The sequence below is a fragment of the Pongo pygmaeus genome, chromosome 9 (genome assembly GCF_028885625.2).
Source record: "Pongo pygmaeus isolate AG05252 chromosome 9, NHGRI_mPonPyg2-v2.0_pri, whole genome shotgun sequence".
NCBI lineage: Eukaryota > Metazoa > Chordata > Mammalia > Primates > Hominidae > Pongo > Pongo pygmaeus.
The window spans coordinates 34,039,025-34,062,345 of NC_072382.2; the positions used below are offsets into that span (position 1 = coordinate 34,039,025).

The 23,321-nt window shown below is 39.9% G+C and overlaps 1 protein-coding gene across 2 annotated transcripts in view; it reads right to left on the reverse strand.

Moving 5' to 3' along the window:
• HIPK3 (homeodomain interacting protein kinase 3) overlaps positions 1-22,814 on the reverse strand; it is a 100,320-nt gene extending 77,506 nt beyond the window's left edge. The window contains exon 1 of one of the 2 annotated variants that reach the window (XM_054438204.2): positions 22,162-22,814. The gene's annotated coding sequence lies outside the window, so the exon portion shown is untranslated. Of the gene's footprint in view, positions 1-21,343; positions 21,780-22,161 lie in introns of those variants that run through there. The other variant, XM_054438203.2, reaches the window with a different exon arrangement.
• Positions 22,815-23,321: the final 507 nt, after the last annotated feature.

Sequence of the window (23,321 nt, forward strand, 5' to 3'; positions counted from 1 at the left end):
ACTACTCTATCCAAACTGTTCACATCTTTTTATAATTACCAAACCAGCAATGTAATCAATATTGACACCCATAGTCATGAGTCTGATCATTGCTAACCATAGTGGGCTGTTTCCATCTTTTTTTTTACTACACATAATATTAGCCCTTCTGAAAAGGGAGGCAGAAAACAGAAACAGAAATACTTTACCAAGTTATATTCAATTTATTTGCCAATATGAAATTTCTGAATTATTTTTGACCAAACTTACATACACTACATATGTAATAGGGTTCTTCTTCTTCTTCTTCTTTTTTTTTTTTCTGAGACAGAGTCTTGCTCTGTTGCCTATGCTGGAGTGCTGGAGTGCTGGAGTGCAGTAGCATGATCAAGCTCACTGCAACCTCCGCCTTCCCAGGTTCAAGTGATTCTCGTGCCTCAGCCTCCCAAGTAGCTGGGATTATAGGCATACACCACCACGTCCGGCTAATTTCTGTATTTTTAGTAGAGATGGGGTTTTGCCATGTTGGCCAGGTTGGTCTCAAATTCCTAGCCTCGAGCCATCCACCCACTTCAGCCTCTCAAGTGTTGGGATTACAAGCATGAGCCACCACGCCTGACTGGGTTCTTCTTTTAAATGTACTTTGATATTACAAATAAATTAAATAAAAGGTAATAATGCCTTGCACTCTCCTTACTCAACTTACTTCTATTTGTTGAAATCTCCATTTTAAAAATCTTTTCCTTTTTAAAAATTGCGGTAAAAATAAATAAAATTTACTATCTTAAATCTTTTTTTTTTCTTTTTTGAGACGGAGTCTTGCTATGTCACCCAGGCTGGAGTGCAGTGGCACGATCTCTGCTCACTGCAAGCTCCGCCTCTCGGGTTCACGCCATTCTCCTGCCTCAGCCTCCCGAGTAGCTGGGACTACAGGCGTCCACCACCACACCCGGCTAATTTTTCGTATTTTTAGTAGAGACAGGGTTTCACCATGTTAGCCAGGATGGTCTCGATCTCCTGACCTCGTGTATCTTAAATCATTTTAAATGTACTGTTCAGTGACATTAAGTATGCTAAAAAAACAAAGAAACCAGCAACACCAAGAAACACAAGTAGGTGCTTCTTGACCAACTACCAAGTCCCTCTCCGATTCCTACTTTGGTCTTTACATGGATCCAGTTATCTCTCACAGTTTTCTCTTTCCTCCCTTATCTCAATTAAACCCTGAGATATTAGTTTATGCTCCTATAAACACAGCCCTTCACATTCTGTCCTCAAAATATTGTCCTTCTTTTCCTTTGACCTATCATCTCTTCCTGATTATTTCCCACCACAGCCTGCCAATATTCTTGGCTAAATTCTAGTTCCTCTTTTTAGTAAAATTATAGATTGAAAATTAACACTTTTCTTACATAGCACAAAAGGTATTCATAAAGATTTATAATTTTTATTCCTCTTAGTTTAAAATTAGTTATATTTTTAATAAATTAATCATCAACCTCTGACAGAAAGGAAAGGTTTTCTTTAAAGAAGATGTAAAAAACACACACTCTAAGAGGGAAAACATGACAAATTTGATTTTATTAAAATGTAAAGCTTTCATTCATCAAATGATACCTGAAATAAAGATAAGCCACTGACATAGAGAAGTTATTTGCAATACACGTAACTGAGAAAAGATCTAAAGAAGTCATATTATGTTTGGTAAAACTGAGTAGACAAATGGACAGAAGATATAAACAGACAATTCACAGACAGGAAATACAAGCCAAGTCTTATTTTATGCCATTTTATAGCCATCAAACTGGCAAAAAGAAGTAGGACAACACCCACTGTTGAAGAATAGGGCAACAGGAACTGTTATACAAGGGTAAGAAGTACAACCACTTTTGAGGGCAAAGCTGAAAATGGACATACTCTATAATCCAGCAATTCTTCCCCCATGTGTATACCCCATCTAGAGAAATTCTCACAAATATGCACAAAGAAACAGGTAAATTAATGTTCACTGCAGCACTATAGGTGGTATCAAAATTTCAGAATAATCTAATTGTCAGAAAAGGACTGGATATTGTGGCTTAGTCATAAAATACAAAGCATGCAATACAAGTGTGGCTCATATCACAATTACTATATATTTATGTACCACAAAAAAAGAAAATATATCAATTGTTAGGTCAAGATATCATCGATTTTAAGATGCATCCCAATTTCAAAGATGTTAAAATGTTAGGAGGAAATGTGCTAGAACTGATGAAGTGCAGCAAAATGAATTAACTGAAATTACATACATCAACGTACATAAGTCTCAAAATATAGAACAAAAAAAGTTGCAGAAGAGCATGTATCATTTATTATAAAGTTAATAGAAGACAAAACTATACCATGTTTTATATGTGGTAAAGGTATAAAAACATGCATGGAAATGACAGACATGTCAAGGAAGAAAAGAGAAGGAAGGGACCTCAAATTTATTTTACACACTGGATGACAGTTGCATAGGAAGTGATTCTATTACTCCCTATACTTTCATAGCCTGGGTTTACATTAATTTTTAAATAAAGAAGGTAAAAAAATCTATCAGAGAATAGGAATAACCTATTTTAGTAATTGTTTATTTTTAAATTACAAAAATACAGCCCTGGCGTGGTGATTCACACCTGTAATCCCAGCACTTTGGGAGACCGAGGCGGGTGAATCATTTGAGGTCAGGAGTTTGAGATCAGCCTGGCCAACATGATGAAACCCCGTCTCTACTAAAAATACAAAAATTAGCTGGGTGTGGTGGTGCACACCTGTAATCCAGCTACTCAAGAAGTTGAGGCATGGGAATCACTTGAACCCGGGAGGCAGGGGTTGCTGCGAGCCGAGATCATGCCACTGCACTCCAGCCTGGGCAACAGAGTGAGACTCTATCTCAAAAAAAATAAGAATAATAAAATAAAATAAAATTACAAAAATACGATCATTTTAGATATATTTTATTAACATAACCAATCAGCCATACCTTATTTCATTCAGTTGGTAACCATACCAATTTGGTAACCACACCGAAGTGAAGCAGCCACCTGTTCAGTCCATACAAGCCTAAAATATTTGCCACATACCCCAATAAACTAGCTAGAATCTATCTCAGATATGAAAGTGATTGTATATAAACTATACATAATGAATATCCAAAAGTTATTTCGTAACATTATTTACCATATTAACACTTAAAATATTATTTATTCATAGGCCCTGTCTCAAAAATATGAAAACAAATCCAAATTGAGGAACAGTCTATAAAATAATGGCAGTATTCTTCAAAATGTCAATGTCAAATCAACATAAAGACTGAGGAAGTTTTCAGATCACAGATTAAACTAAAGAGATACAACTGAAAAGTCTTTATGCAATTAGTTAGAGTTAAAGGGACATGCCTGCAACTTACTCTCAAAAAATTCAGATAAAAACACAATATAGATATAGAGAAAAAAAGGTAAAAGCAAATGCAGTAAAATGTTAACATTTGAATAATCTAGGTGAAAACTACACAGGAATTCTTTGTATTATTCTTGCAGCTTTTCTGTAGGTCTGAATATTTGTCAAAGGATAAGTTAAACAGAAAACAAGGAGTGACAGGTATAAAACAATGTCTTTCTTGAACAAGACTCTTCTTCAAGGGTCACTAACTTGTGGATGAACAGCCAAATATGGTAGGCGTGGCCCAGAGCACCTAAAGTCTAGAATTGCCAGGCATATGAAGAGTCCCTAGGATCATCTGCCAGCACTAATTTTAAAAGTAATCTAAGCAGTGAGGGCAAATTTCTTCATTTAAAAGTATTACTTAATTCATAACAGTTTTTAAAGCTGTTGGTCATTATATAACTTCTTCAATCAATAAAGACTAAAAGTAGAATTTCACTATATGATCCAATAAATTCTGACAATTAAAAGGGCTTTTCATTCTTCAAAGGACAGAACCATAGTGCCAGTCTATGCAAGGCTCTATAAATAGAAATTACAAAATAGAACTATATAACAAACAATAGTTAGCCAGTAAAAAGGAGTTTCTAGTCAGTTTATTTCATTTCTCAATTATCTTGTTTAAAGTGCATATTTATAAAAGACAAAATAACACGCCATTTAAAAAAAAAAAGGCAGGAGACACTAGACAATAAGTTGGTAGTATGAACAGTAAATGAGTTTAATTCTTCATTGGTTAACTAGGTGTCAATATTTTAAATACCTCTATTATTTTAACAGATTATTTTTACCAGCATTCAATCCAGGAAATAATACTAAACCATTTCATTGGCTGGGAACAGTGGAAATAATACTAAACCATTTCATTGGCTGGGCACAGTGGCTTACGCCTGTAATCCCAGCACTTTGGGAAGCTGAGGCGGGCGGATCACGAGGTCAGGAGTTCAAGACCCACCTGACCAATATGTTGAAACCCCACCTCTACTAAAAATACAAAAATTAGCTAGGCATGGTGGCACGCACCTGCAATCCCAGCTACTAGGGAGGCTGAGGCAGGAGAATCACTTGAGCTCGGGAGGCGGAGGCTGCAGTGACTCAAGATCACGCCACTGCATTCCAGCCTGGGTGACAGAGCAAGACTCCATCTCAAAAAAAAAAAAAAATTGTGTCTACCATTTCATATAAGAAACATTTTCACACAAATGAACCACCATACATTGTAAAACTTAATAAACTAAACCTGCTGTCTGAGGTGCCTACAGAACATTTATTTTGAAAATACTAAAGTCTTGGGTATTTTCCAGCAGTATTGTGAACAAAGCATCTAGAGAATGTGTTGACTATAACACAAATCAGCATGTTAAATAACAAGCTTCATCTGACTTAGCAAAATGTTCCAACATTTGGAACAGAAAATGACCTGTTGGACATTTCAAAGCTGCTAGAAATCACCCTGCCAGTACAAATCTTTAACAAGGCTAGAAAAGAGTTAATTAATTCAAAAAAATTACACAAGGATTACTCTTACTAAAGCAGATAATGCTCTAGATTTTTAAAAGCTATATAAAATAAAAAATCAGAAATGGAAACCCTGACAGAGAGGTTGACTAAAGATAAAAAGTTTACCTGAAGTTCCCTCTTTCTTGATGTAAACTTAAGATTAATAACTCAAATTCAGCTTATAAAACTTAAGCACTAAAGAAAAATTTTTACTTAAATTCTTCATACAACGCCCAATATCTACCAATGAGCTATTAGAAAGAGTAAACAGTTTTTTAAGTTTGGGTTATGAACAACTCCCTTAACAGAAAGCCAAATGTATTACTTTCTACTTTATAGGAAAATCTGTCTCAAAAGAACCACCACAAAACTTTTATTTCTTATGAAAATCTATGTAACTTTCAGACAAAGATAAATACAAAATATTAAAGATTAAGAAGGCAAAGGTCAAATGATTCCTACAAGAAGATCCCTGACATCATCTACCTTTAAAACAACTCAACAGGTGAACTGGAATCCTAGATTAATAATTTGACCGAATGCCCACTGCTGACAGCAATAAAAAGGAAAAAATCTGCCAACAAATAAGATTTTTGTATGAGATAATGATTCAAAGCTCTAAATGAACATGCAGAGAACCAAAGGTCAGGTTCTATAAAACTTTTCAAAGGTATGGTTTACCTTAAAACAACCTTAAGATTCTCATCACTATATTCACACCTGAAAGAGAACTATCACTCTACAGTAATGTCAATCACACAAGAATTAAAATTCTAAAAACCAATGGAATAAGAATAGTGGCTACCATCTCCCTTGCCAGACACATAACAGTTTTTCAGTTGTAAGAGCTGAAAAGATAAATATTTAACTGCTTAAGTTTGAGTATAGTACTTTCAGTTTTTAAAAATCTTTATGAAAGACATTGTGGGGCCTGGAAAAAATAAGTTGAATAGAAAAGTCAACTGTTTCTATTTTCCAAATTCTATTAAGATCCTATAGGGTCCTAATATGCCTTATACTGCTAAATTCAAAGTATTTTTTTTTAATTTCTACAATTATGTTTTCTTTCTACTCAGGCTGTAGTTGCCAGACATTCCACTTTATATAAATGCCCTTTTTAAGGAATTTTGCGAAGTATCATCCAAAACCTTTTTTTTTTTTTTTTTTTTTTTTTGGAGACGGAGTCTCCGTCTGTCGCCCAGGCTGGAGTGCAGTGGCTCGATCTCGGCTCACTGCAAGCTCTGCCTCCCAGGTTCACGCCATTCTCCTGCCTCAGCCTCCCGAGTAGCTGAGACTACAGGTGCCCGCTACCACACCCGGCTAATTTCTTTTTGTATTTTTAGTACAGATGGGGTTTCGCCGTGTTAGCCAGGATGGTCTCGATCTCCTGACCTCGTGATCCCCCTGCCTCGGCCTCCCAAAGTGCTGGGATTACAGGCGTAAGCCACTGCACCCAGCCCAAAACCTTTCTAATGTGGAAATACTCTTTTTAATTTTCAAAGTTTAACTGTCACTTATATCTTGTCAAAGGACTGTCCTTTACAATGGCTTCAGGAAACTCTGGTATCAAGTCGCAAACAATAGGGAGGCGTAGGCAGGAGGATCATTTGAGCCCAAGAGTTTAAGATCATCCTGGGCAAGATGGCAAGACCCCATCTCTATTTAAAAAAAAAATTAGCCAGGCACGGTGACACACACCGATAGTCCCAGCTACTTGGGAGGATGCCTTAAGCCCAGGAGTTTGAGGTTGCTTGAGCTATGATAGTGCCTGCCACTGCACTCCAGCCTGGGTGACAAAGCAAGACCTCATCTCGACAGGGGACAGGAGGGAACAGGAGGGGAGGGGAGGGGAGGGGAGGAAGAAAGAGGGAGGGAGGGAGGGAGGGAAGGAAGGAGGAAGGAAGGAGGGAGGGAGGAAGAAGGGAGGGAGGGAGTAAGGAAGGAGGGAGGGAGGAAGAAGGGAGGGAGGGAGTGAGGAAGGAGGAAGGGTGGGAGGGAGTGAGGAAGGAGGAAGGGTGGGAGGGAGTGAGGAAGGAGGAAGGGTGGGAGGGAGTGAGGAAGGAGGAAGGGTGGGAGGGAGTGAGGAAGGAGGAAGGGTGGGAGGGAGGGAGTGAGGAAGGAGGAAGAGTAGGAGGGAGGAGGCAGGGAGGGAGAGAAGGAGGAAAGGCCGAGATCGCACCACTGCACTTCAGCCTCGGCAACACAATGAGACTCCATCAAAAAGAAAGAAACAAGAATAAAGGAAAAAGGAAAAGAGAAGGGAAGGGAAAGGAAAAAAGGAAAAAGGAAAGGAGAAAGATCTCTCTCATTCTTATGACAAATTTGAGGAAGGGGATACAGCAGAAACTTGCAACAGGTCTCCTTAGGAAAGCCAGAAAAACTAAAGAACAACAATGTAATTTACAAAAATCTAAAGAGTTAAGAAAACAAGCAGCTTCTCAAGACAGTACCCACAAAGAAACGACATTGAATTTTTTTTTTTTTTTTTTTTTGGAGACGGAGTCTCACTCTGTCGCCCAGGTTAGAGTGTAGTGGCGCGATCTTGGCTCACTGCAACCTCCACCACCCATGTTCAAGCGATTCTCCTGCCTCAGCCTCCTGAGTAGCTGGGATTACAGGCACCTGCCACCATGCCCGGCTAATCTTTTGAATTTTTAGTAGAGATGGGGTTTCACCATGTTGGCCAGGCTGGCCTCGAACTCCTGATCTCAAGTGATCCACCAGCCTCGGCCTCCCGAAATGCTGGGATTACAGGCGTGAGCCACTGCACCCGGACACAACATTGAATTCTTAAAAATCTATTAGAACTGCTTCTATCTGGCCCTGACTACATCTAATCATTAACTTTAAGTGACACATTTTTTGAGTTGGTTATAAGCTGTGCATTAAAACCACAAATTGAGATAGACTTAGCAAGGCTACATATTTATTTCTTTCTTCTATTGAAAGTGTCATAGAAAAACAGATTTTTTCTTTGTTTTATGTTAGTGTAAAAAGTCACACTATCAATGCATGATACTAAAAACCATACATATCAGAACTATAATGATAATGATAAAAATAGCTTTTTTCTTCATAATTATCTGGCTGAAGAGATTTTTTTTAAATACACCATCAATGTATAAAAAAGAAAGATATTAAGAAAGTTTAAATTTAAGTTGCATATGTAACTAACAGCTAACACATTTTAAGTTTAAAATTAAGTAGCCATTGATCCCATAAATGAAAATGTGCTTCCTCATTAGACTGAAAATGGCTGCAAAATAGTTACAGTTTACTAATTAGAAATCTATTCTCGAATAGTAACTAAAATTGACTTTATTTATTTATTTATTTATTTTGAGACAGGGTCTTGCTCTGTCGCCCAGGCTGGAATGCAGTGGCACAATCATGCCTCACTGCATCCTAGACCACCAGGGCTCAAGTGATCCTTTCACTTCAACCTCCCTGGTAGCTGTAATTACAGGCGCATGCCACCACAGCCGGTTAATTTTTTGTATTTTTGTTAGGATGGGGTCTCACCATGGCTGGTCTCGAACTCTTGGGCTCAAGCAATCTGCCCACCTTGGCCTCTCAAAGTGCTGAGATTACAGTCGTGAGTCACCACACCCAGCCACCATTTTTTAGGCATTTGCACAAGAAACTAGATAGAATCTCAGATATGAAAATAATGATTGCATATTCACTATACATGATGAAATATGCCAAAACATTTATATCATTATTTATCATATTAACAAACGCTTAGAATGCTATTTATTCATAGAACCTTGCAATTTGAGTGAGTAAAAATTACCACTAAGGCAGTATCATTTACCTGGAATCATACTGCTAGGAATTGGTATACTAGACTAATATAAAACTTAAAGTATTTTGCCATAAAATCGTGAAAAGATATATCATTCACATTAACAAGAGGTTAAATTTCAGTATAGCAATCATTTTGAAATTATTCAATTACTATAAAATTACAAAAAATTCAGGGAAAAGAACCTAATTCCTTTAAGCCATTTAAATGTTTTATCATATGCTTAAAATTAAAATACATGATAACTTGATATAACAATGTTTCCTCTTATTCTTTTTCTTATCACGTTTTTTATTCTTTTTTTTAAATAGAGACAGGGTTTCACCATGTTGCCCAGGCTGGTCTTGCACTCCTGTGCAAAAGTGATCCACCTACCTTGGCCTCCTAAAGTGCTGGGATTATAGGCATGAGCCACCACACCCAGACTCTTATCAACTATTTTTAAATAGCAGCATAATGTTCTATCCTATGTGCATATCATAATTTGCTGGACTGCTTTTTTTCCAATTTTTTTCACTGTTCATATAAAGTTGTAATAAGCAGCTTCATACAGTTGTTACACATTCTTTCTTTTTAATATCTTATTTTTACTCTAAGTTTTCATACATTCTCAATTTTCTTAGCCGGGCGTGGTGGCAGACACCTGTAATCCCAGCTACTTGGGAGGCTGAGGCAAGAGAATTGCTTGAACCCAGGAGGTGGAAGTTGCAGTGAGCCAAGATCGCGCCATTGCACTACAGCCTGGGTGACAGAGAGAGACTCCGTCTCAAAAAAACAATAATTAAATAAATAAATAAGGTTTCAAACATAAACAAAAGGCAGGCCAGGCGTGGTGGCTCACGCCTGTAATCCCAGCACTTCAGGATGAGGAGGCAGGTGGATCACCTGACGTCAGGAGTTCGAGACCTCCCTGGCTAACATGGTGAAACCCCATTTCTACTGAAAATACAAAAAATTAGCCAGGTGTCATGGCACGTGCCTATAATCCCAGCTACTCGGGAAGCTTAGGCAGAGGAATCGCTTTCACCTGAGATTCAGAGGTTGCAGTGAGCCAAGATCACGCCACTGTACTCCAGCTTGGGCAACGAAAGCGAAACTCTGTCTTAAAAAAAAAAAAAAAAAAAAACCATATACATATACACACACACACACACAAACACACAAGGCAATAGAAATGAGGATGCTAGATAGGGAATCTAGGCAAAGGATTTAGAAATAAGATAATTCTGAGGTACCTGTAGGGGAAAAATATGGAGATGAATAGGAGGTTCAAAATATGGGTTGAAAGCTAAGAACTGAGTAGGGGACACTGTAAACAATTATCTGAAGGAATACATAAACTATAAATAAAAAAAAAAGTACAGGGGAGCTTAGTAGGAGCAATCTCATTAAAGTGGCATAGACAGAACTATACTGCCAAAGGCTATGAAGTGAACAGAAATCCAAGTAGAGGCCAGAGAACACATTTAAGAAGTTTAGAAGAAACAGAAAAAGAAACAGAGGACCCTAGACTTGAAGAGGCACAATTAAAAGATGGTTGCTTAAGATCTCAGATACTTCGGCATGTTAAAAAGCTGAAGGAAAAAGAGTCAATGTTGTACACAATAAATACATATAATTTTACCTGTCAAAAAAAAAAGCAGGAAAAAAAACAGAACTTTAAGTTTTTGGACAAGCTCCAGATGTTGAAAAATACAATTCTGGATGAAGCCCACATAGAAAATAGGGAGTAATCTTGGGGGAATGAAGAGATGTTTCTTTCCTCGAGAGAGGAGTGAAATCCCAAAGTGTGTACTGTTGGAATTAAGTCCAGAGGTAAAGGGTTGGAAATCTGGGAGAAGGTCATACCTACTGACCTTTATACAGGAAAGCGACTCATCTGTTAGAAGTAAAAAAAGAGGCGGGAGTAAAGGAGGGTTTTGAGAAGCTAAGTTTGTCGATGACACGTTCACAACTGCTTGGTCAGGTACCTGCCAAGCTACGCAATAAAGATGCTAAACGTTGATTAAGGTATGTAAGTTGAGTATCATACGTCTGTATTTGACTCCTTTTATAATAGTAATATATTTGTTTTCCAACATCTATTATACACTTTAGGGAACATAAAAACGGATAGAGCATGGTCCCTAAACTTAAGAAACAGTTCAGATACGATTTCATATTTTTAAATGAAAGTATAACATTCCCAAAAATGTTATATATTAACTTCTAATAGGTTAGGAAGTTGAGGTATTTCATTTTCTTCCAATAGAATTAATGCAAAATCATTTCAAGCTAGAGAGACCTTCAGATGTGAGATACTTTAAGGAGATTTCAGATTTTGAGGTACTTTAAGGAGAAATTACAGAGTGGCCACTAGAAATAGTTTCAGAAATGCCACACTAGGTTTAGAGAAGGCAACTCATAAGGCAAACACTCCCGAAAATTTTCTGTTCAAGGCTACTGGCAATTAATCATGTTATCAAAACAAACACCTTTTCATACAAGATTCTTTTTTTAATTTTTTTTTTTTTTTTTTTTTTTGGTGATGGAGTCTTACTCTGTTGTCCAAGGTACAATGCAGTGGTGCAATCTAGCTCACTGCAGCCTCTAACTCCTAGGTTCAAATGATCTTTCTATCTCAGTCTCCTGAGTGGCTAGGACTACAGGTATGTACCACCTCACTCAGGTAATTGTATTTTTTATAGAGATGGAGTCTCACTATATACCCAGGCTGGTCTTGAACTCCTGGCTTCAAGCAATCCTCCCACTTCAGCCTCCTAAAGTGCTAGGATTACAGGCTTGAGCCACCACACCTGGCCCAGAATTCAATTTTAAATACACATGTATAAAATATCAAAATGTTGCCAAATTGTCAAATTTAATTAAGAATACTGTTTTTTGTTTGTTTGCTTATTTGTTTGTTTTTGAGATGGAGTTTCAGTCGTCGCCCAAGCTGGAGTGCAGTGGCACCATCTTGGCTCACTGTAACATCTGCCTCCTGGGTTCAAGCGATTCTCCTGCCTCAGGCTCTGAGATTACAGGCACCCGCCACCATACCCGGCTGATTTTTGTATTTTTAGTAGAGATGGGGTTTCACCATGTTGGTCCGGCTGGTCTTGAACTCCTGACCTCAGGTGATCTGCCAGCCTCAGTCTCCCAAAGTACTGGGATTAAAGGTTTGAGCCACCACGCTTGGCCAAGAATACTGTATTATATACAATTATACTAGGAGCCAAACAATAAAATACTTGCCATTTTCACATCTCTGCTTTTAAGGACTCCAAGTGAAACACACTTTTAACTTACATAAATGAAATACAAAAATAATATTCTGGCCGGGCATGGTGGCTCATGTCTGTAATCCCAGCACTTTGGGAGGCCGAGGCGGGCAGATCACGAGGTCAGGAGATGGAGACCAGCCTGGCTAACACAGTGAAACCCCGTCTCTACTAAAAATACAAAAACATTTTAGCCGGGCGTGGTGGCGGGCACCTGTTGTCCCAGCTACTCAGGAGGCTGAGGCAGGAGAATGGCGCGAACCTGGGAGGCAGAGCTTGCAGTGAGCCGAGATCGAGCCACTGCACTCCAGCCTGGGGGACAGAGCGAGACTCCGTCTCAGAAAAAAAAATAATAATAATAATAATATCCCTTTTGTGTAGTGGTTTCAAGTAAGTTACAGCTAGCAGGTTCAACATTCTTAAAAATACCCTGTAATGTGCGCCGAGCACAGTGGCTCACGCCTGTAATCCCAGCACTTTGGTAGGCAAAGGCGGGCGGATCACCTGAGATCAGGAGTTCGAAACCAGCCTGACCAACATGGTGAAACCCCGTCTCTACTAAAAATACAAAAATTAGCTGGGCATGGTGGCAGTTGCCTGTAATCTCAGCTACTCAGGAGGCTGAGGCAGGAGAATCGCTTGAACCCATGAGGCAGAGGTTGCAGTGAGCCCAGATCGCGCCATTGCACTCTAGCCTGGGGGACAGAACAAGACCCCGTCTCAAAAAAAAAAAAAAAAAAAAAACTTGAAATGTTTTCACCTTTTGTTTACTTTCCACAGGCTGGCATAGGAATGAGGTTTAAAGGGCTCTACATTCCAAATTTAGGAGAAAGGAAATATAGCTAGAAAAGGCAAGCCTAATAGAATTCCCTCAAGCAATGTGAAAACTGTACAGGTCCAGAAGAAAAAACCATGAGAAAACAAGAGAACTGTATTACTAGCCACGTCTGAGAAATATGACCTTCCTTTATTTAAATTAACATACAGTTTATCTCTATAAGATACTTCAACTATAAAACTGATTAGCCTTAATGAAAACACTTGTCACAAGATAAAACCGGTAATATTTTTTTCCATCAGGACTTGGCAAAGTTTTAAAAAAAATGAATAAAGTTAAAAATTAGGGTTTTTTGGTTTTTTGTTTGTTTGTTTGTTTTTAAGATAAGGTCTCACTCTGTCTCCAAGGCTACAGTGCAGTGGCACAATCATGGTTTACTTACTGCAGCATCGACCTCCCTGGGCTCAGGCAATCCTCCCACCTCAGCCTCTCCAATAGCTAGGACCACAAGCATCCACCACCATGCCTGAATAATTTTTGTATTTTCTTTGTTTTTCGGTAGGAAAAGGTTTCTGCATGTTGCACAAGCTGGTCTCAGACTCCTGGCCTCAAGGGATCCACTCACTTCAACCTCCCAGAGTGCTGGGATTACAGGAGTGTTCATATTTTTCAATGACTTATTTTGGTTTTACCCACTGCAAGAACAGCGTGAATAACACACAACTTTAACATGAATGCTACTATTTTAATATCATTTATTTAAATATTTCATATTTAATAAAGTAAACAGCCTAAGAAGTTTGAATGTGCTATTGTTAATCATTTTTCTTAAGCAGTGTTTTTCTAACTTAGGTGCACATATACAAATATAAAAGAAAATTTACAGTATTCAGCTAATTTCACTTATCATATACTTGTTCAAAGCTGGGACCACGTGTTAGTCTCTTCGTTCACTGCACAGCACCTTGCACTTAGTGGACATTCAAATATATACTAGATAAAATAGGTTTGTTTTGTTTCTTTTTTTTTTTTTTTTGAGATGGAGTCTCACTCTGTCGCCCAGGCTGGAGTGCAGTGGCTCGATCTCGGCTCACTGCAAACTCCACCTCCGGGGTTCAAGCCATTCTCCTGCCTCAGCCTCCCGAGTAGCTGGGACTACAGGCGCCTGCCACCACGCCCAGCTAATTTTTTTTGTTTTTAGTAGAGACTGGGTTTCACCATGTTAGCCAGGATGGTCTCGATCTCCTGACCTCGTGACCCGCCCGCCTTGGCCTCCCAAAGTGCTGGGATTACAGGCGTGAGCCACCGTGCCCGGCCCATTTTGCTTTTTTTTTTTTTTTTTTTTGAGACAAGGTCTCGCTCCATCACTCAAGCTGGATTGCAGTGGTATGATTATGATCTCAGCTCACTGCAGCCTCGACCTCCTGGGCTCAAGTAATCTCCTACCTCAGCCTTCCCAGTAGCTGGGGCTACAGGTGCACACCAGCATGCCCAGCTAGTTTTTGTATTTTTTGTAGAGATGGGGTTTCACCATGTTGCCCAGTCTGGTCTTGAACTCCTGTGCTCAAGCAATCCACTCACCACAGCCTCCCAAAGTGCTGGGATTACAGGCATGAGCCACCATGCCTGGCCAATAAGATAAATAGTTTTCATACAAATATTTTATCACTATCTGTCATAATAAAATTTCTATCTTTTTTGTGGCCACAGTCTGCGATCAGCTACAAAAAATATTTAAAGCACACTAAACAGTGATTACAAATCCACTATTTTTGAACTCAATATTATTCTTACCTAACTTTAAAATACAAAACTACAACCAATATACTGCAGAGACATCTTACTGTCTCCATTGAAAATGTCTTATTAGAAGTTGGCCCAAAACATTCTTATTTGGCTTTGAGAATATAGCACAGCATCATAGCTATAGGTTATATAGCAGCATAACCTGTAATTTTCATTGTGATTTTATGTCACTATACCCTATTTAAACTCAACAGAAATTGTAATAAATTACATACCTAAAGCCTTCAGAAGTATTAATTTAAGTCATACTTTGGAAGAAATGTCTAGAAAGTCAGGTTCAGTTTTCAATGTTATCACTCTAATCTATCTCATTAACTATTTAAAACTGTAGCATTATATATCTAAAGTCGTATAGTTTACCAAACCTACCAGACCCTCTGTATTATTAAAGAGATAACATGTAATTGAAATATGCTTTTAAAAAGTTGAAACAGACTTTAAAAGTTGTCACTTTTAGGCCTTTATATGCCAATTTATAGGGTAGGAAATATTTAATAAGCAAAGTTATTTCCTGCAAATGTTTTCAAGTTCACTATTTTGTTTTTAAAAACTCTAAAATATTTTGTATGTTTATAAATAATATACAACCAAGTAGGGGGAAGTTAAAGAATTTGAAATAAACATTTTTTGTTTTTAGCAAATCAAATACTTTCTAAAATTTCCACAGTAAAACAACTGTCTAGCCAAATACAAGCAAGTTTTTATTTTCTAGCATCCTTAAGACAATTTTCTTGGTAATCCACATTAAATCAAATATAATTTATAAAAGCTACAAAATTTTTAGGGTGAAGAGCTCGCCTCATACTCTATTGATTTCAATGCCTACCAAATCTAAACTGTTTTTTTTCCAACTAGATTAGAAATGGAAAAGTTTCTGATCTTGGAACTTGCCTGATCTTGGAGGCTAAGCAGGGTCAGACCTCATCAGTACTTGGATGGGAAAAGGTGTTCCAGCATAAACAATTACTCAAAATAAAAAGAAATTCTATCTGACCAGCCTTGGCGATCCTTTACTTTTCAACACGATCAAGAATTATATGAAAGAATAAGTCTTTCACAACTTAGAAGTACAGCTCAAATGAGCAAATACTACATTTTCCTTTATTATGCTTCTCTAAGTATCCACTTTTCTTTAAGTGTGACCTTTTTGTTTAAAAAAAAAGACAAGGTTAGCAGCGAAGAAAATGCAAGGTGAAAGTGTACCTAGAAATCTAGTCTTTAAGAGATATTTATCTCAGAAGAAGGTGAAAAGGACTGTGTGACAGACATAGATATCAGAAGTCTGAGTTTAAATTCATACATGATGTATCTTAGTTTTATTTTTTAAGATCTCCAGAAACTAAAAGGATATATCCTATAACTCAAACTCATTTTAACAACAATATTATGTTCTATAGTCTTCACACTTGCAGCTTCAGATTAGTCCTGGAACATAAGACTTTTTTTTGTTTTAATTGTAGAAAAAGCTTATCTTCCCCAAACTCCACCTTAAGGAAAAGTCTCTCAGATTGAAGAAACAAAAGACAGAAAGCGGAAGGGGTTGGGGGAGGAATTTTAAAAACTGAGGTCAAGGATGATAAACAGAGATGCTATTATTTCACAAGACTGATCACTTAGCAGGTCACTGACTTAATCTTTCCCTCAAGCTATTACAATTTTTCACTAAGTGAACTCTGGTCTCCAACAACTTGGACACTGAAAATCATAGCAGCCAGGCGCGGTGGCTTACTGTAATCCCAGCACTTTGGGAGGCCAAGGTGGGCAGATCACTTGAGGCCAGGAGTTTGAGACCACCCTGGACAACATGGCAAAATCCCGTCTCTACTAAAAATACAAAAATTAGCCAGGCGTGGTGGCATGCACCTGTAATCCCAGCTACTCAGGAGGCTGAGACATGAGAATCACTTGAACCCCGGAGGCGGAGGTTGCAGTGAGCCAAGATCGCACCACTGCACTCCAGCCTGGGTGACAGAGCGAGGCCCTGTCTCAAAAATAAATTAATTAATTAAAGCAGATTTCAGTCTCCCAAATCCAAATAAACCAAGCTCTTCCCCCTTCTACTGTCCAGTCTCCCCTGCCTCACCACCCGCTCTCCCACTCAGTCTCCTACAGAATGGGAAAGGTCTCATTATTTTAGAAAATTAGAGAAATTGGGCCGGGCACGGTGGCTCATGCCTGTGATCCCAGCACTTTGGGAGGCCAAGGCAGAAGGAACGCTTGGGCCCAGGAGTTCAAGACCAGCCAGAGCAACAAAGCACAACCCCGACTCTACAAAAAATGAAAAAATTCAAGGTGTTAGCAAGACTAGTTTAAAAAGAAAGAAAAAGAAATGAAAAAATTAGCAGACATGGTGGCGATACCTGCTGTAGTCTCAGCTATTTCGAGACTGAGACAGAAGGATCTCCTGAGCTCAGGAGGTTGAGGCTGCAGTGAGCTATGATCATACCACTATACTCCAGCCTGGGCCATGGAGCAAAACCCTGTCTGTAAATGAAAAAATAAATATAAAAAGAGAAAAGATCAAATATAAAAATTAGAGAAATTAGTTTAAAGTAACAAAATACATTTAAGGTCAAAAATATGGTCCTCAGTTTGCTCCATTTCAAGGACTTTCTGTTGAAAAGAGCCTTCTCAAGTACTAACTTGGCATTAACTGCCAAATATAAAAGACAAAATAAATCTGCTTAATAACTTAACTGTCTCCAAACCACAAATGCTGTCCTAAAAATACAATACATATTGACAATACTCATCCAGTTGTTTTAATTTCCACACAGTAAGAACAGAGGCTCTAGGTCCCTGGCATAACAGTGGTGTCTCAGAATCCAGACAATATGCTGCCTTTGTTTAGTAACATATGTTCCAAGTATCAACTGAGGAGAACAGCCTGGTCTGCCAAAAAGCTCAAGGTTTCATTTGACAAACTTATAAATGTGTAACATACATCCTCCAAATATCTATTTTATCTTTGTCCTACAAGTGACTAAGACAAGGTCCCAAAGAACAGCTATGGCAAAGCTACAGAAGTAGCACACTAATATTAAGTTGTTCTTCCTCCAAACCACTCTTAACTACATACCAAGCCAACCAAAAGAAGTGACATATTCTTCCTTAAGTAGGCCACATAAGTACTGACTATCCTAAAAGCCTCCACCGACTCAGTACTTCTCCAAACATACACTCTTAATATAAGTTGCTTAAGTATTAGGCAAGATATATATTTTTAAGCAGCTGGATCCAGAACCAGTTAGGACATTTAAAATAATTCCTTTACACATGAATAGACACTCTTCAAAAGACATACGTGTGACCAACAAGCACATGAAAAAAAGGTTATCACTGATCATTACAGAAATGCAAATCAAAACCATGAGATACCATCTCACACCAGTCAGAATGGCTATTATTAAAAGTCAAAAAAATAACAGATGCTGATGAGGTTGCAGAGAAAAGGGGAGGCTGATACACTATTGGTGGGAATGTAATTAGTTCAGCCACTGTGGAAAGCAGTGTGGTGACTCCTCAAAGAGCTAAAAACAGAACTACCATTGGACCCAGCAATCCCATTACTGGGTATATATCCAAAGAAATATACATTGTTTTATCATAAAGACACATGCACGTATATGTCCACTGTAGCACTATTCACAAGGGCAAAGACATGGAATCAACCTAAATGTTCATCAATGGAAGACTCGATTTTTTAAAAATATGCTACATATGTACCATGGAATACTATGCAGCCATAAAAAAAGAATGATGCCATGTCCTTTGCAGGAACATGGATGGGGCTGGAGGCCATTATCCTTAATAAATAAAGCAGGAACACAAAACCAAATACCACACATTCTCACTCATAAGTGGAAGCTAAATGATGAGAACACATGGACACAAAGAGGGGAACAACAGACACTGGGACCTACCAGACAGTGGAGGATGAGAGGAGGGAGAAGAGCAGAAAAAATAACTATTGGGTACTAGGCTTAGTCCCTGAGTGACAAAATAATCTGTACATCAAACACACATGACACAAGTTTACCTATATAACAAACCTGGACATGCTCCCCTGAACCTAAAAGTTTAAAAAGAAAAAAAAAATACATATATATATTTATATATATAATATACATATTTTATATATATATAAATATATATTTATATATAATATATATATTTTATATATTAATATATATTATATATAATATATATATTTTATATATATAATATATATTTATATATAATATATATTTTATATATATAATATATATTTATATATATAATATATATATTTTATATATATATAATATATATTTTATGTATATATAAATATATATATATAATCTCTTTAGACTTACACCGGTATCACAAAAGATTCTCCATGACAAAGTTTTCAGCAAGTTAAAAAAGAGAAATACTACATCCCAGTGAAAGGGGTGTGGGGGGTGGGGAAATACCTTTTAAAAAATAAACACACTGATAGAGTCCTCCATTTTAACAAAGTTTTAGTAGTTTGTCTTCAGAAGTAACTTCCAAGTTAAACATACCACATTGGAAGTCTTAACTTTGGACATTAGAAAACCAGGACAGCTACAACACGAATATTTATTTTGGCAACAATAAATCAAGTTACTCTCTGTCCTCTAAGAGTTAAGAGTCAGGAATAACAACTTCTGGAAGGATTTTTAAATATGGAGAATTTCCTTAGAACATCCTTGAATCTAAATATTACCATGACATCTTTTCATCTCCAAACTTAAATGTGAGGTTGCAATGGGAACTACATTTGTATGCCTTTGAATTAACCACCAATAGTGCAATTCTAATTTACCTTATCATCATACTTGGTAAACTGTTGCTATGAAAATAACATTTAATAAGTTAACTCTCTTATCTGGTAAAATAAAGTTAACTTCAAAAGTTACCAGGATAAGTCATACTAGCATTCAAATAAAAAATAACATGTAAACAAGCATTCCATGAAATGGATGTGAATCAGGTCTGAAAAATAATATTGCGGCATTCTGAAATTTACATTTTCCCTTTCCTCCTTTCCATACGCTTTCAGGTACATGCATCAAATATTAAAAACAAAAGTTCAATCAAAAAATTAATTTGATAGCTGCTGCTTTTTTAAGTTGCAGGGGGTGCAGGGAGGCTCTCCATATCCTGCATTAAACATAAAAACCTATGTGCCCATGCCATAGTTGCAACAGCAACCTACGTCTGTAATTTACACCCTATTTTATGGTATCCAAAAAGTTAAGAGTATGATCTACAGCTTCTTTTCAAGCATGTTTACAAGAAGAAGTATCTCATATAAACCACCCATTTTAATGTGACTCTAAAATCCCATGCCCAAAAGCCAATGACCAGTTTATAAGCAAGGTAATGACTAGTTCAATGGAAAATATATTTTGACAATAAACTGAGTAAGGCTGACTTATCATGTTATGATCTGCTTGCCTAATATGTATGTTTAGCTACTGTAGTCAGCAATGCCCAAATATAAAGTTGAAACATTTAATGGCCAGTTCTGTTCTAGATTTCAAACTCATCTTACTTTTTTACAACAGTTTTAATCTAAGGTTCTCCACAAATACTTTTTTCTTAGAAAAGAGATCCCCTTGGGGCGGAGGGAGGGGGGAATTAAGGAATAAATTTTTCCATAAATACAAAAAAAAAACCGACATGCCCAAACATCACAAATATTTCAACACATCTCTGCCTTAACATAAATTTTAAATACGTAAATTTCAAAAAAGAAAAATAAACCTCAAACAGGTTAAGCATTATAGTTCATAAATAAAAGTCCTCTACACTTTATGAATGCAGCCATAAATACACCAAGAAATATTTCATTGACTTAAAACTAAATAACTGTATCTGGCTGGTAAAATTGCAATTACTGATAAGTGGCACGAAAGCATAAGATAATCAATAAAACTATGAAAACTTTTTTTACAAAAGGGCAGTCATATTTTGTTTACTTAAAATACTAAGTTTAATCATGACCTATCTAAACCTTATCATTGCTCATTGTATAAAATTAGCACTGCACTTGCAAACATAAGCAGAATCTAGACTTATCAAACATATGGTGAGACTTCACCAGCTTCTGAAAAATTAAATAAGAATATAGGATTAAAATGTCTTAGTTGGGTAAGGAGTAACCACCGTTATGGCTCAAGACTTTTCATCAAAAATTTGATCAGAAAGGAAACCTCTTTAAAAATTTTAAAGAGCCCAGCAACTAAAACTTTGAAATTAACTGAGATGGTTTGAATATAAGTACTTCCACTTCAGAAGCTACAGCTAAAAGCAAATACCTAAAATAGCAAAAAGGGAAAAAGTGTCAGCAGATCTCCAAACTACTAGAAAGTACGCAAAAGCACACGCACAGACCGGTTTGCCAGCTAACTTTTCCGGCCCTGTACCAGACAGACATCAAAACAAAGTTTACAATAGAGCCAACCATGAGCTTTCCCTCTAAACTAGACGATAAACTGAAATTTTTTGCTGTTGCTAATAGAAGCCCCTTATTATAATTAGAAGCAGCCAACTGACAGGTGGAAAAACAAATTCCCTAACAGGGCAGTAAGAGGTTGTGAAAACACGGTTCAAGGCCTGAACGTGTTACGACTACTCTGTAACAAGTCCAAGGTAATTTACGCACACACTCTTCAGCGCAATTCCTCAAGCAGAGATGAGACTGGGGAACAACAGGATTCCCCGAGAGCCACATACCATTTTACAACAGCCGTCTCCCTCCCGACAGAGAAACAGACATTTTCATCCAAAGTCTTTCCGCCAGTTCTCCCAGTGCGGCGAAGGGAAGCGGGCGGCAGCCACCGTAACGAGAGAAGCCGGCAACAGCCCCGCCGCGCGGCCGCCACGCCTTCCTCCCGCCACCGCTGGGGACGCGGAGCCGCGGATCACATTTCTCCTCCCCAACAATCACACGCACGCACGTCCCTAGAGTTGACACCCTGCAAACCCGCCACTCCGCGACGCTGGGGACGGGGCCACAAAGCCCGAGACGCGGCCATCAGCTGGGGTGCTCAAGCTGCGTGCCTGCGCGTTTGTGTTTGTTCCCCTTAATGAAAGGAAAGGGATCTCCGTAGTTACGGCCTAGGACTGCGGAGGGGGAAGAGAGGCTCCCCGTGGGACTAAACAAAACTTCGGTTGCTGGGAAGAGCCGTTGCGCAACCTTGGCAGGGGGAGGGGGAGGGGGAGGGGAAGAGGGAGGCCGAGGCCCCCGGGCCCCGGCCAGGCGCGGCTTCCCGGAGGCTACGGCCCCCGCGTCCGGCGGCCCAGGGCCTGGCGTGGCGCCGGCTTCGAGGGAGCGGCCCATACCGGGCCACACCGCGGGGGCTAGGGCGGAAACTGGGAGCACGAGAGCGCTGGGGATGCGGATGGGGCACGGGACGCGCAACGAGTGCGGGCTGCTCCGGAGGGGTCGGGCCAGGCCCGGGTCAGACTTGGGGTCCGCTGGCCGCGGAGCCCGCAGACGGAGCCGATCCCCCCACCCCGGGGTGGCGGCGCCCCTCGCTCGACTCCCTTACCTTCCTAGAGGCCCGCGCGCTCTCCTCTTCGGGCGGCCGCAGCCCTGAGCATGTCCGGGGTGGGGCGCAGGGCCGTGCCGGGGACCGGGAGCCAGGCGCTTCAGCAGGCGGCACCACCCAGCCCGGGCTCAGCCCCTCTCCGCGGCCGCTGCCATCTTGTCCTGGCGGCTGAGAGGAAACGGCGAAACACCCTCCCCCGACCGCTGCTGCTGCTGCTGCTGCTGCTGCTGCTGCTCTGGCTGCTAAGCGCCGGGCCCGTCTCCCTCATCTTCTTTCCCGGGGATTTGGGGTGGGGACGGCTTGGCTAGGGCGAGGGGTAGTGGGAGGCTGGTCGGCCTCCGGCTACTGGGGCCTACGGGCGACGCAGGGTGCGGGGCCCACGGCGATTGGGGCCCATTCCTGACGCCCCAGCCAGGAGCGGAGAAGGAAGACTGGCGGGAGTGGCGGCGACGGCGGGGCCCGCGGCTTGATCTCCTCAGGTCGCCGCGATGCCGGCAGTCGTCACTGTGGCAGCTGCCACCAGCCACCCCAGCCTCGGGCCCCTCCTCCGCGCCCGCCGGCCTCGGCCACCGCCTCCGCAGCGCCACCGCCCGCCCGGCAGCGCTGCGCGCCCAGCCCGGGCGGCTCCGCTCCGCTCCGGCCGCGGCGGCTCCGTGAAGCCCCTCCCCGGGGTCCGCCCGCCAGTCCGCAGCCGCGCCCTTGTCGCCCGGAGCCCGCCTGGCAGCCCGTGCGGTCCCGACCCGTAGTCCCGCAAGTCAAGCCTCCCGCGAAAGAAGCATCCGTCAGCCCGGCTCTGCTGTTCTGAACCTCACTCCATGCCCCCTCCACCAGAAATACACATTTTTAAAAAAGATCCCAATACCCGAAGAAAGGATGAAGATGCGGAAGCAGGATTTTACAGGCCTTTCGAGATCCCGGAACCGTAATTAAGGATCTGTTTCTCGGCATTTGGTCGTTAAAGGTCCAAAAATAAGGAAAGGGGAAATGCTCAAATGAACTAACTCAATCTAAAATAGGTTCTGCCCGCTCCCCTATCCCAAAGAGTGAACAGAATTGTAAAGCCAGGTTAAAGGACGGGGGAAAGGTCCTCTTGGAAATTTTCAAGAGCATCTCTACTGTTCAAAACCCCGTAATTGTGAAGTTCGCCCACCTCCACATTG